Genomic DNA, 13,576 nt, shown 5'->3' on the forward strand with positions numbered 1-13,576 from the left:
CATGGTATTCCATCGAGCCACCTTTCTTAGCAAGTTTTTCCAGTCACAGCCACCCACCAGGACCTGCCCCTCTCTGGGCTGCAAAGCAGCACCGTAGCTAAGCTCAACAGCAGTTTGCAGGACACAGAGAATGGGCAAAACCTTGTCCAAGCCTCGGTCTCAGCAAGCAGGGCAGGATGGGATTGTGTGTCCCCCCAGTGCCCTATCCCCAGTTTACAGGTGAAGATGCCTCTGAGACCCAAAACTGCAAGGTGACCCCATGTGCTCAAAGCAGTGGAGGAACGCCTGGTTCCCTCTAAGTTGCCCAGGGCCTCGCTGGGGCACAGAAGACCCTTGAATCTCCAGCAAAGCCTCATTTGAAATTCAGACTCTATGAGACCACCCACAGTCTCCCCAAGGCGTTTGCCACTCTCACCTATCACTAAACACAAAGTTTCTTTTCCTAATGCAAGGACAATCACAAAGTGGCTAAGCCAAACAAAGCTCAAGCATGCCCTCCTTTCCTCTGTGGAGAGGGTAAAAGTGAAGGTTTCTCCCTTCTCTCGACAGACACTTTTGGGCAGCTAAGTGGTTTAATGCACATGGCTGAACCACAGGGACTGTCCCCGTGGGAGAAGTGAAAGCAAAAGATTTAAGCCTAAATCTTGGCAAAGGAGATTTGTCCTGCCAATGAAAACTTGCATTGCATAAAATATTTGATCTCTGGTTGGGTCTTTGCATCAAATACACACACAGAGCTAGAGATATTTTTTTTTCCTTTTGAAGAGAAATTGTTTCAATAACTGAATTGAAAACCCATCAAGATCAAGGGCCAAATTACCTTTGGTGTTCACAGAATCAGGCCTTCATGACATGATTTGTGTTAATCCATGAAAATGGTGCATGTTTTAATGAAAGAAATCAGCTTAAGTAGGAACAGAGTGAGATCTCTAAAGATTCCTTAAATATGGGTCCCCAGATTCCTGTTTTGTGTCTTCTCACATTTAGAACATCGTGATATTTCACAGCCTTCTGCTTTAATCTTCTGACAGCCAATATAGTATAGTACTGTGGTTTTGGGGTGGACAGTTGTCAGTGTTTGGGCTTTTTAATTATATCTAAATAAATTTTAACTGTATCAGAATCTAGGAATGTCTAGAAAAGGTATTTAAACATCCTCACTCATAAACAACTTAAGCTGCACTAAATTCAGATCTTCAAATTAAAACCTGAAAGATTCCAGGGATAGTTTCAGTTTTGGCTGCCTCCCTGACCTATCCTACAGAGCAGATCCCAAACACAGAGGTAGAATTTCTGCATACCAGGGTACATCACTTGCTAGAAGCAACCCAAACACCTTGCACACACTATTTCAGAAGTAAGCCCAAATCGTCACGTAGGTTTGATGATGTAGTGCTGTGCAGGGGTTTGAAGTTGCAATCACAAAAGGATCAAAATGTGTCCTTTGGTCCATCTCCAGAAGAAATGACATTAGGTGAGTTACACCAATGGGTCTTGAACAGGTAGCCTGAAGAAGATAAATGTGCACATAATTGAAATATTTTAACTGATTTTTACTCTTTTACTTACTAAACACTGATTTTTAAATTAGTGTTTATGCAAGCAATTTTACACCCTGCTCTATCCTTTTTCCCAAACCAGCAGGACAAAACTTGATTTAAAATGCTAGAAAGAAGTCTCATTTTCTCTTGCTTATGGCAGAGCTACATTGCTGTACTCTTCTTCCAATTCAGTCTTCGCATTTTAATTTCTTGAGAGTGACTTTTTCTGAATATACAGTATGTAGCCTGGCTGTTTAGAAAAACAAAATCATAGAATCATAAAATATAATGAGCTGGAATCAACTTCTGCCTTTCTCTCTCTCTTTCTCCCATTCTGTCTTCTCAATGGACCAACCAAAACCCCTCCGCTTAAGACTCTGAACCTGCCTGCAGCACCACTGAAGAAACTGCTGGCAGCCCAGAGAGATGAACACCCACATAAACCTCTCCAGGGCTGGGGACTGAGCTCTCTGCAGCTCCTGGTCTTCTACAGCTCAGCCTGGCAGTGACCGTAAGAGGCAAGGCGAGTGATGAATGGAGGCTGACAGGAGCATCTCTCCATCACTTTGCTGGGGGCTGTGCACTGGTCTCAGCAGGATGCTCAGCCCCTACCGTGCAGAAGGCCCCTGGAGAGCTGTTTCTGCAGGCCAGGAGTCTCCCCGCTGAACGATGCTCTGTTCTTAACAGGGCCTCGCATGTAACACTAGAAAGTGCTTGTCAGCCCTTGCCTCGCGCAAAGCATTTCATGCCTCACACTTTCCTTCAGGATGTTTCTTACTCCTTGTCGCTGGTGGTAGGTGCAGCCCCACCACTTCAAGAGACTGTTTAGCAGACACCATGGGGCAAGTCTAGAGGAAAATCATGAAAAATTGATTTTTGTAGCTCAAAAGCAGGTCTGTCCAACTAAAGCCTGACAGTAGATTTGCCTACTAGAGAGTGCAAGAGCTCTTCATTGCAAGTGTATGTGCAATGTGACACTGTGCTCAGCTGTGGTTTTCCTCCAATACTCTCTTTTAAGTTGTCACAGATATTTGCAAAACCAAAGGAGACAGGAGTCGGACCTGCAGGTACCGTCCTGGTTCAATGGGTCCAGGTCTGGTTGACAGGACTTACCCATTTACAGCAAGTCTATAAAAACACAGGGCAATTCAGCCTGCCTCTAGCTGCACTTCATGTGATCTATAGATACACATTATATGTAGTTAATCGCACTTACAAGAGCTTCATATTCATTACTCAGTGATATAAAAAATATTTTTTTTATCTATTAAATCTTCACTATCTGCAATTATTCCCCAGGGCACAATAGATAGTGAGTCAGCAGGCACAGATTTAATTATCAGCTTTTACTGTAAGATGATGATGTTTATTGATATCACTATCAGACAGACACTGAAATGAAGCAGATGTTAATCTGAGGTTAAGCTCCAGCAGGCGCCTAGCAGTCTGACCAAAGGGACTGATGTTCATCAGATAATAAAAGAGGAGACCTCCCTCCCTTCCTCCCTCTGTTTCTCCAGAGGCCTGCACAGATGTACAGCCTTGTTTTGCAAATTCCTCCTTGCACCATTTCCAAACCCCTCTAACGAGCTGTTTGCCCCTTATTGCAGAGTTTTCATTCAGATCTAGCAGACAGTTTAATCCAGCATTCTATTTTGCTTATATAGGAACTTCATGGTTGGGTTTGGTTTATTTTTCTTCATCATGCCCTAAAGGCTGATGCCACAGAAGTTGAAAACAGAAGTGAAGTGGTCACAAAGTTGATGTGACATCACAACTGTGAGCAGAAAGTCTGTTACTGATTCCCATCACAGCAGTGACTACCTTAAGTAAATCTCTAGCAAGGTAAAACACTGCTCTCAAATTCAAATGATACAATGCAATGGAGAGGGACCTTCTGTGGGGAAGGAGAGGATGACAAAGTTAACAGCAGCTTTCTGCATTTCTCAGAATGCCATCACTTTCTACTGCTGAGAGCAATGATGTGACAGCCTATATACTAATAAAAATATGTTAGACCTGACACTCACTGAATTATATTAATGTTTAACATTAGAATCTGCAAAATGACTACTGAGCTGGTGCAAATGATCATGCAGAAAAGTAATTTTCATAGGTCTTTTAGTGGTACACTTTTTTCCTACCAAGAACGTGTCTGCCACTTTCAGCAGAAGATGAGTTGAAAAAACTCCACGTTCCACTTTCTACATAGACACTAGTGCTGCAGACGCTACAGCAATACCATACTTTGTATTTTTATTATTGCCATTTGTGGATCATTGTGGGCATTATCAAGCCACACCATGCTGCAGCAGCATCCAGACTCTTCTGCTCTGCTTCCAGCCCAGCAATGGCATCATCCAGCCTCATGCCCAGCCTGCCAGACTAAGTGAGTGATCTTGCTCTGGCCCTGACTTGAGTAGACATGGGCAAGTCTCTGGGCACAGGACTGCAGGGCATGACACAAGCAGGCTTTGCACAGTAGGGATGTCTCATGTGTCCAAAGAGCTGATTGCCTGTCTCAAGAGGTACAAAGCAGAGACACAGAAATAAAGCACCACATTGACCAGCCTCAAAGAGCAGTTAAGTGGTGAAGCTGGAATCAGAACAGAAAGTTGCTACATTGCATTGATTCATGCAGTCCCTCAGACCATATTTAATCTGCAAAGGTCAAAGTCAGAAAGAGTCTGACTGAACATGAAGATCCTCTCCTTGAGGTCCTTCTCTTATCAGAACACCAGCTTGATACCTGGATGCAGGACCCTCAAAGAGCCGAGAGTGCTACACTAATGTAATGAAAAAGGGCTGCTTTAAGTTACTAGGAAGAGAGATTCAATACCCCTGGAGACTTGGCAAAATTAATGAGATGGGGGAGCAATGGTCTTTTTTTTTTTTTCAATTAAAAAGAGAAAAAGAAGGAGAGAGACCAATCCTTGGAATTTCAGCATGTGAGAACAGATCATTTGCAAGAATCATATTCAATCTCTGTGCCTAGCTGAAGGGGATTTGTGGTTTCATTTCAGGCCCTTTTGGACTGTTTTTCATGTCAAAATTACATATTTGCTATATTTTGTCGCTCTTTCAGGATTTACTGAAACAAAGGAAACATTTGAATGAGATTTGAGACAACTTCTTTCTCACCCGTCAGGATGGTAATCCCCAACCTTCAGATAAATGCAGGCATGTGGTTTCCAGTATTCTCACTCCATACATCTTCACAAACACCAAATAGATCTAAAGTAAAAGGACGTGTTTTTCCCCATAGATCAAAAGGTTATAGTGATGGACCTTGCCCAGGATGATCCAGACTTTCATCCATATAATGCCTTCATTTGCACTCCCTGTGGAAATACAGACACCCTGGCACAGAAATCAGGAGAAAGATTGAAGATACCAACCCATTCCAGCACTACCAATCTCAGCCGTACCAGTAGTAACTGGAACAAAAACATAATGCCTTATTTAGGAATTACTCTTTACAGGTGAACCACTGCAACAGTATGACCACTGTAACTCTGAAATGAGGTGAACACTCCATGGTGGTGTTTTGTCCTGACTCTCGTTCCTAAAGAAAAATGCTGTTTGATGTTTTGTGACAGTTCTTTTCCTCCAATATTTTGGAGTAGGCACTATAGAAAAAACACTATAGCTCTAATATCTGCTATTTAATGAAACCTTGTGTGTTTGAAATCTGCCTTCTTGGGTTCGTCTTCATACTGGAGTTGGGGAAATATCAGTGAAAGCAGAGGGAGTGAATCCAGCAAAACAGAAAAAAAAAAGACAAAGGTGGACATAGAAAGCCAGCCCCACACCATACCTCCAACCCCAATAAAGGACAACTTAATCTGTGTATATGTATTCACATGAGGAATTTTTGTCAGTACAACTGTTTCAGTCACAAATCACACCTCAGTATTCTGGTCACTGTCTGTACAGTAGGTCCAACCCTTGCCTTACTGCAGAGGCAATAGTTTCCTCTGCTATAAAATGTAATACAGGGTGAAAACTTGGGGCACCAAGCTCGAGTAGCCGTAACACAACCAAAGCCTCCTTATTTCCTGTATGAGCTATTGGGTCTGGCACTGGCTTGAACGGGTCTGTGGCACTGGCATTAACAAGTCAGGCAGGGGAAACAACAACTAGAATGACAGCTGCCTACTTGGCTCCACCCCTTACTGGCCCAGGAGAGCATCTCTCAGTACTTTTGCCTTTCTTGCTGCATGGCTGGATACCCTTCCCAGAGCAAGGAGTCAGAGGGGGGCAGGAGCGGGGAAGAAAGGGGAAAAAATGCTTTACATGGGATTTTTCCATTGGAGAAGGATGTGGATGTGCAATTAATTCTTTCCAGAAAGGCAAACATTGAGCTAGACAAGATTGTCTTCGAAATCCCATTGACACACCAATACATTTGGTATGTAATATAGGAAAGTCTGTATGACATACTGTGATGTTTCTTTCTGACATAAATGGACAGAAGTTATGCATAATGCAAAGCCCTAAATGCTGACAGACATTTGCAAGAATGTTTACATTTATTTTTCATAGCCTCAAGAAATCGATCTGTAAAGACCTCCCATGAGAGACTGCATTTGGCCCTGAAATATTGTCCTTAGAGACTGTGTTTCTATCTTCCATCTGACACATTTTACAGAGGGTATCAGCATATGGATTTGCACCTCAGCTGTGTCATGAGCAAAGAATTGCTATTGTTTTAATATACTATGCTGGGACATTTAAACATTGATATTGTGAGGTACTGCTTTACAATTCCCATGAGATTTGTTGTAAAGCACACATTTATGAAACAAAATATTGCTGTATTCACCCATAAAACTCTGTGTTATAACAGTGCTCAGCATCTGGTTTTAATCAGAAGTCAGGAAATTCACTGTTCTAGCTTGAACTCCATCCTTCCCTAAACTCACTGAGTTTAACTTCTGCACACATCTCAGATGTGAACAGGTTTCATTAAAGTCTTGCTGCCCCTACTGAAAGATAAGCACAACAGGCATGTGGGTTTGGACTTAAGTGACATTATCAGGGGCATTTCAACTTTTTGAGTCTTTCTGATGGAACAGCTTGAACAGTGGTAGTGAAGTAGGACAAAGAGACAACACAGAACATCATTGCTAATAGTCTACACAATGGTGTTAATGCTGTGAACCAGGCACGTTTGAACTCAACTTTCAAATTTAAGCTCTGTTTGAAAATGGTTCAATACTTTCGGGATTCTGTTTACATGAATTTAATGCTTCCTTTCTCTAAAACCACATCAGGGATTTTGCCAACAAACTACAATCAGGATTGAGCACCAGAATTAATTTTTCTAGTGTAAATCTTTTCTAAATCATTTTGTTCTTGATAAAAGCAGAAATCCATAGGAGGAAAGAAAATAAATGAGTGTAATGCACATAAACAAAGTGCTTGAATTAATGTTGTACAAACAGTTTTGAATATACTATTTAATAATTTTCAATTGATCAGCTTTGCTAGTAAATAAATGGATTTTCATTTATGGAGGAGTTCTAAAATATATCTAGTATTCTCTTGTTCATTTCAACCTTTGTTTTTGAGGTTTTTCTCTGCTCCTCCAGCTAAGTCATGCCCTCAGCTACAAGTTTGATTAAAAATTGGGCCCCAAAGCCCTTCCCAAGAAAATAAATGGAGTATGAAAGTATAAGAAGAAAGCTGAATGAATGCGAACACTCTTAAAATCTAAAAACAAATTGAGAGTTCTACAATACCAGATGCTCCAGCAGCATTCACCAGCTAGGTGAAAGGTTCCTTTCATCTGTGATCCTGTACATTCTCATGACTCCTCTGAAGCTCAGGCAAACTCTTGTGATCTGCAAAGTTCTGCAAGAAAAAAACAGAAAGGCTTGAAGGGAAAAAAAAAAACCCACAAAAATTAAACAAACAAACAAACAAAACCACAAACACACACCAAAACAAAGAAAAACCCAAACCACCAAAGCTAAACAAACAAACAAACAAAACAAAAAACCAAAAACAAACCAACTTACCACAGAAAAAAACCCCCCAAACCTAAACATCTCATAACCTGCAGGATTTAAACTGTGATGGGATATCTTGCAGGGAATTAGCCAGCCTCTCAGTTTTCTCAACACTGATTATAGATGTTCATCAGTAGGGAGACGCTACCTCAAGCTCACAATCCCTTTTTTATCCGGCAGCCAAGAAGGCGAATCATACACTCACAATTATATTTACCTCTTGGAGTTTTAAAGAAAAATATGTCATACTGCTCAGAGTATCAGTAGATGGATGTCACTTTCATCCAACGTCTGAAACACTGAAGCAATTCACTGTTGTGTCCCTTTCACCTGATAGAACGGAAAATTTAAAGCTACACATTTCTGGGAATATCTAAATTCCTTTTTGACAAAGTGTCAATGGACATTGCTTCTTAGCTGTGGTGGTGAAGAAGACGAATGGTTTTCCTGCACAAATCCACGTGCTTCAGTGGGGCTAGGTGGTCACTCGGAAAGACACACGGTGTGTGATAAGTCAATACAGTTCAGTTAGGTAATCAACAAAATGGTGTTGGTATTTGATCCAGATTCTTTTTAGCTTGAGTGCAACAGTGGGCATGTGTGTAAAGCACAATCCAGTGTGAATATGTGTTGCAGATTGGCTCTACCACCTCTCTGCCCAGAAGTATGAACTGAACCTCATCCACAGAGGTAGCTCAGACCTCATTCATCCACAGGCTGGGGCAAAAGTGAGGCTTTGCACCCTTGGAAAGAGTTTTGTTCCTCTGAACACTGCATTCAGCTTTGTGGTATTCCTTTTGTATATTCATTGTTCATTAGTTTAACAACATAATCTGTTCTATTAAATTTTAGTTCAAAATATGCTACTGTAAAGATGGAAACACACAAACATGCATACAGAAGAGCCTCAAAACACTGCACTAGAAATGGTAGTTTCACATGTGGAAGTAATAGGAGGAGAAATGCGTAAGGAAGAACTTACATTAATTTATGTCATATGAGCCATGATCTAAGTTTGTCTTCAGGAAAGGCTGTTCTGATGAACCATTGCCTTTAACCACTGTTTCTTCATTCCCTCTGTCTCTTCTAGACCATTTACAGGATAAATAAACTCCCATTTCATCTTTATGATGAGGAGATTCAAAACGAGCCAACCATTTCTTAAATCATCATTTAAGATGCTTCCTGTCCTTGTGGGCATTTGTTTGACTTTTTTGTATTTGAAGAAGCAGACTGTGGATGCTTGTTAGCTATGCACAGCATGCAGGATAAATGCAAATGCTTGATGGTGTACCAAATATGGCCCTTTGATTTTGCAGATGTGAAGCAGAGGGATACTACCCAGGTTACAAAGCTTTCTAAATGTAAGGCTGAATGACCTGTAATAGAACAATAGATGGTGGGGAAAAAAAGTAGCCAAAATGAAACCAGAAGAAAAAATACACATTAAACTGGGAAAAGGTGAAATGTGAAATCTATCCCTTTTCTATAAACACATGTGGAAAGAATAACACCTAGGCTTTTTATTGTTGGCTTCCCCCCCTCCACCTCCTTTACATTCCAAGAGAAGATCTGCCAACTTTTGGCCGTGTCCGTTTCTCTTCTGTTGTTTGCCAGCATTAGTGCTCTCTAGCACACATTCTTTCCTAAGACTTCAAAACGAGTCATTTGTTAGGTCTAAGTGTTTGAAGAACCCAGCCACCCTTCCCTCCTTTGCTTGGAGCCAGCTGGGTGGTACACAGCGCATTCGCACACCCCGGCTCACACACCACCAGCTTGGCTAAAATCTTTAATTGCAAAGGCTCTTGAACCAGATTTCACACTGCATGCCCTGTGTTATTAGAGATCAGAAGACCCCACACCAATACATTCTAACACTCCCTTTGTCCTAAAATACACAGTGAAGCAAATATACCTGTGTTTTGCTTATTGAAGCTGCTGATGCAGAGCTTCAGTACCTCTGGTTTTTAAAGCATTTCTAAAATCTTAGATCTGGATCTGCTTATCCTTACACATATAAACAGAGGGAGAATTCACCTCTGCACAAAAAGATTAGCACAGTTGAACTGTTTAAAGATTTAAGATGGACTCTACAGTGAACAGGATCTAGACAAAGGGCTGAGTTTTTTAAAAAAAAAAACATAATTAAAAAAATAAATATTGAATAATTTAGGGAGTAAAATACTCACTTTTTGCATACAATAATGTGATAATGGGGTAAGATTCAGATCTGATGTAAAATATGCCAACAAATTGCTAAAGCTGCATCCACTTCAAACAGGTCTTAGTCTGTCTCTGGAGCAGAAAGAAATATAAATCTCAATCAGCTTGATTCAAAGTCCACTGATTTTAATGTTAGCTTTGTTTGTAAGAGTAGCCCTTCTATAGTTACTTCTTTCAAAGATCAAAAAAACCCTGTCACACCAAGAGCTATTAGAATATATGTAACAATTCTTACACCCTGCTCCCTCTTTCCCTGTCTCTCTCTCTTTCTTTCCTTCTCTTTTTTTCCTCTTGTGGAGAGAGTGGAAAAGTTTGCAAGAACCTGCTGAGTTATTTGCCTTGTGTCATCCTGTGAGTAGTGGAGTGAGGAAGCTCCTGAGTGCTCACTACCACTTTCTAAGGTAATTGCATTTTTGAAATTGCATTTTGAGTAAATATTATATGGGATGCAGAAGAAGAGTAGCGAACCACTGGCTGGCTCTGAAGACTTTAGGTTTGGTTTATTATTATATTCAGCCACAAGGTAGGTCAGATCCAGATCCAACTGCCTTAACATTTGACTGTGTTCAGTTCTACGATCACAGTCATTTCTCTATTACAAAATTGGTCTCATAGTGTGTTTTTATATACTTCCTACAATTCATACAGATTACTAGATATGAGAAAAGGAAAAAGGACTATTGTGATTACAACATATAGTAAGCAGTAGTGGGTGCCGTACATCTGTGTTCTGAAGGTGGTGTTAAGCACATTTCTGCATTTAGGCAAACAAAACTTCCTTAGAGGTCAAAAATCATTGTACAGTGATTAAAGATACTGATAAAGCCAAAAAATGGGCATTTAATACTATGTTTAGGCTCTCATTTAGGAGATTTTGTGGAGAAGAGTGTTACTTAAATCTCACTGCTGTTGACCATTGGAGAAATGAGGAAAGATAATATAATCTTATGCAATCCCAGTTTTGGTCTGTTCCCTTGACCTGGATTAACCTTTTTCCTTTTATCTGTATTTTAATTCCAAACACCTCGCTTGAATGCGACTGTATCCAGGTCTCTGCTAAAAGCTTTAATGAGCAACACTAAGGTCAGAGGAAATGTTTGAACTTTATTATTATTTCATACAAATGCTGTAGGGATCCTTGAATCTCCCATAATTATTAGTGATTTTGGTCTCCAGTGAGATGTTCAGCATCTGGCTGTATTAGTTTATTGATTTCTTTTTTAAATGGTTATCTTTCAAGAGCCATTTAAAATACATGTTTCTTCTTCTTAAGTTGCTATTTACAGGCACACACACTGAACAAAGGCTGCACAGAGCTGGGTCCAACTTTCTTTTGCAAACAAGAAGTAAACAGCAAAATGGCCTTTATAATCTTAGTGTAAATATTTCTATTTCTTTCTTGAGTGAAAAAATGATAATTTTATACATAGCACATTTTCACTACTCTTACTATATTATGGTTAACTACTGTTAATAGACCAAGGAAATATCAACTAGGCATTCTTTCCATTTATTACATCACAATCAAATGTATTGTTTTGTGCAATCAATATAAACAAAGCTCATGTCTATTTAAATGTGCACACTGCTGCAGTCAGTGTAGACTGAATAGAGCACATAAAACTTGTTGGTTTTAATCAATAGAAAGCCCAGAGCAGCTAATTATTTTATAAATTATTAAGTATTCTTTTCATTCTTTGCATCCTATTAATACCTCGGGAACTTATTAATGGACCAGGACTCCAGCTGTTCTGTTTCCAGTAGCTGCTCACAAAAAAGTGAGTAATTCCCTTACATGGTGTCTCTGATTTACTTGTAAAACCCACCCAAATTGGTTTGGATAAAGACCACATGGGTGAGGCCAATATTGCTACATGGACTGAAAACTGACAAGATCCCAAAACCTTTAATGAGCATATGGTGGGGGTCAGCCTGATAGGGACAGATTAGGGGTAACATGGACAGGACTATCTGTGAACTGAAGCTCCTGGAATGTATGTGGTATAATATTGGATACTGGAAAGGTAACAGTGTCATGCAGCAGTGAGTGCAAGCAAAAAACCACGGGTCTAGGACTCAGACATTCTTAAACTTGAAATTACATCCTAACTTCTTACCTGGAAAATAGACAGCTGCCAGACTACGGGTTCTTGATCTATGAAGTGTAGAAATTCCTTCTCAGCTTTGGTTTATCTTCAGCTTGCACCTTATAGAATGGAAGAGCCACAACCATCCCCTCCAAAAAGAAAGTGGGCAGGGAGAAGACATTTTGGTTGTAAAACCTAGGCTTGAGGAGGAAGATGTGATAGTGGCCAGGGTCCTGGTACAAAAGGGCTTCTGCATCTTTATACATGACTATTGCAGCAGTTTCCTCAAAAGTCTTGAAAATAGCAGGATATTAAGGATCCCTAAGGCTGGTTAAAAGGGACTAAGGCTTTTCACTGGCCTGAATCCCGTCCACCTTAGTACTGAGGAGTGCCTGAAAGTTAATCCCATGATGAATGGTCTTCACAAAGTTGGCTGGTTCTGGTCCACATCAAAATTGGCATTAAACAGCAGTCTCAATAAAAGATCAGAGCCAACTTAGGCTATCACCCTTGCAGATTGTGTTTGGGGTGCATTCCTGAGGCTCTGGGGGAGGCTTCTAGTGCCACTAACTTCTTTCCTTTTCACATGCACAGAGATAAAGATGGCAAGTTGTCAGAGAATGAAGCAATAACACCAAGTGTGTCCTGAAGACTAACGAAACAGTGTAAGCATCACCCTGAAAAAACGTGAGATAAAATGACTCTCAATAAGACAAAACCACAATATATATTAAGAAAGCATAGGCTTCCCCTAATTAATCCCATTCTGAATAACTTTTTTTTCTATAAATTTTTTAATTTTTTTTTTTATTCTGAAAGAGGTTACCTAGATGAAAAATTTTTGCCCGAACTGATAAACCTCTGCAAAGCTACAAGTTTCTGCAAAAGGGACTTAAAATTAGAGAACATTGCATCACCTGTATCCATTATGAATTAGCATGAATCATTCCTCACTTGTTTACAATAAAAATATGGTTTTAGAGAATTGAAAGGTGAACTTCAATAAAGTCAAGATTTACTAAACTAAACAAACTCATTTTCTCCCTTGATCTTTAAAATTGCCCATAGTTTTCTTACTTTGGACTTGTCAAGCTTTTCTCCCACTATGTTTCTAAATTCCTCTTTTACAGCTTAATATAACACAAATTAATTTAATTTTTAGAAGTCAGAGTACACCAATTTAAGGTCAATACTAAGTTGGCTACATATTCAGAAATTCTAATAATTCAAAAAAATTTTGGAGAAGAAAGTTTAGCCTAAAAAACCTCAAGGATTCAACTATTTTACTTCAACAGACCCACATGTAAAGCCTAAGAATGACATCTTGGCATCCAATTTAAAAACGTAGTGAAGCCATGGTTAATATTTCTATACAAACAAGCAGCAACCTTCATAACAGTCATTTAAATACGCACGAAAAGGAGAATGTGGCTTTTACTTGTTTAAGGGAATATATAACTAAAATAATACATAAAAACTTACCATATTCAAGCTTGGATTTACCTGTGAGCTACAGCAGATAATCCTCATTAGAATAGATTCTGTGAGTGGAGAACGAGAATCCCATGATATCTGCAATGCTGCACCAACACATTATACACTCTTGGCTTCATGAAACCAGTGAATCTATCAACATACATGACATGGGTTAACTGAAACCAGAACTGTGCATTCTCTTCTCTTAAAAAAAAAAGAGGGACATCAGGGATTT

This window comes from Empidonax traillii, unplaced genomic scaffold (genome assembly GCF_003031625.1).
Source record: "Empidonax traillii isolate 1590-97213 ecotype Southwest subspecies unplaced genomic scaffold, ASM303162v1 scaffold386:size1297806, whole genome shotgun sequence".
In the NCBI taxonomy this organism is placed as follows: domain Eukaryota; kingdom Metazoa; phylum Chordata; class Aves; order Passeriformes; family Tyrannidae; genus Empidonax; species Empidonax traillii.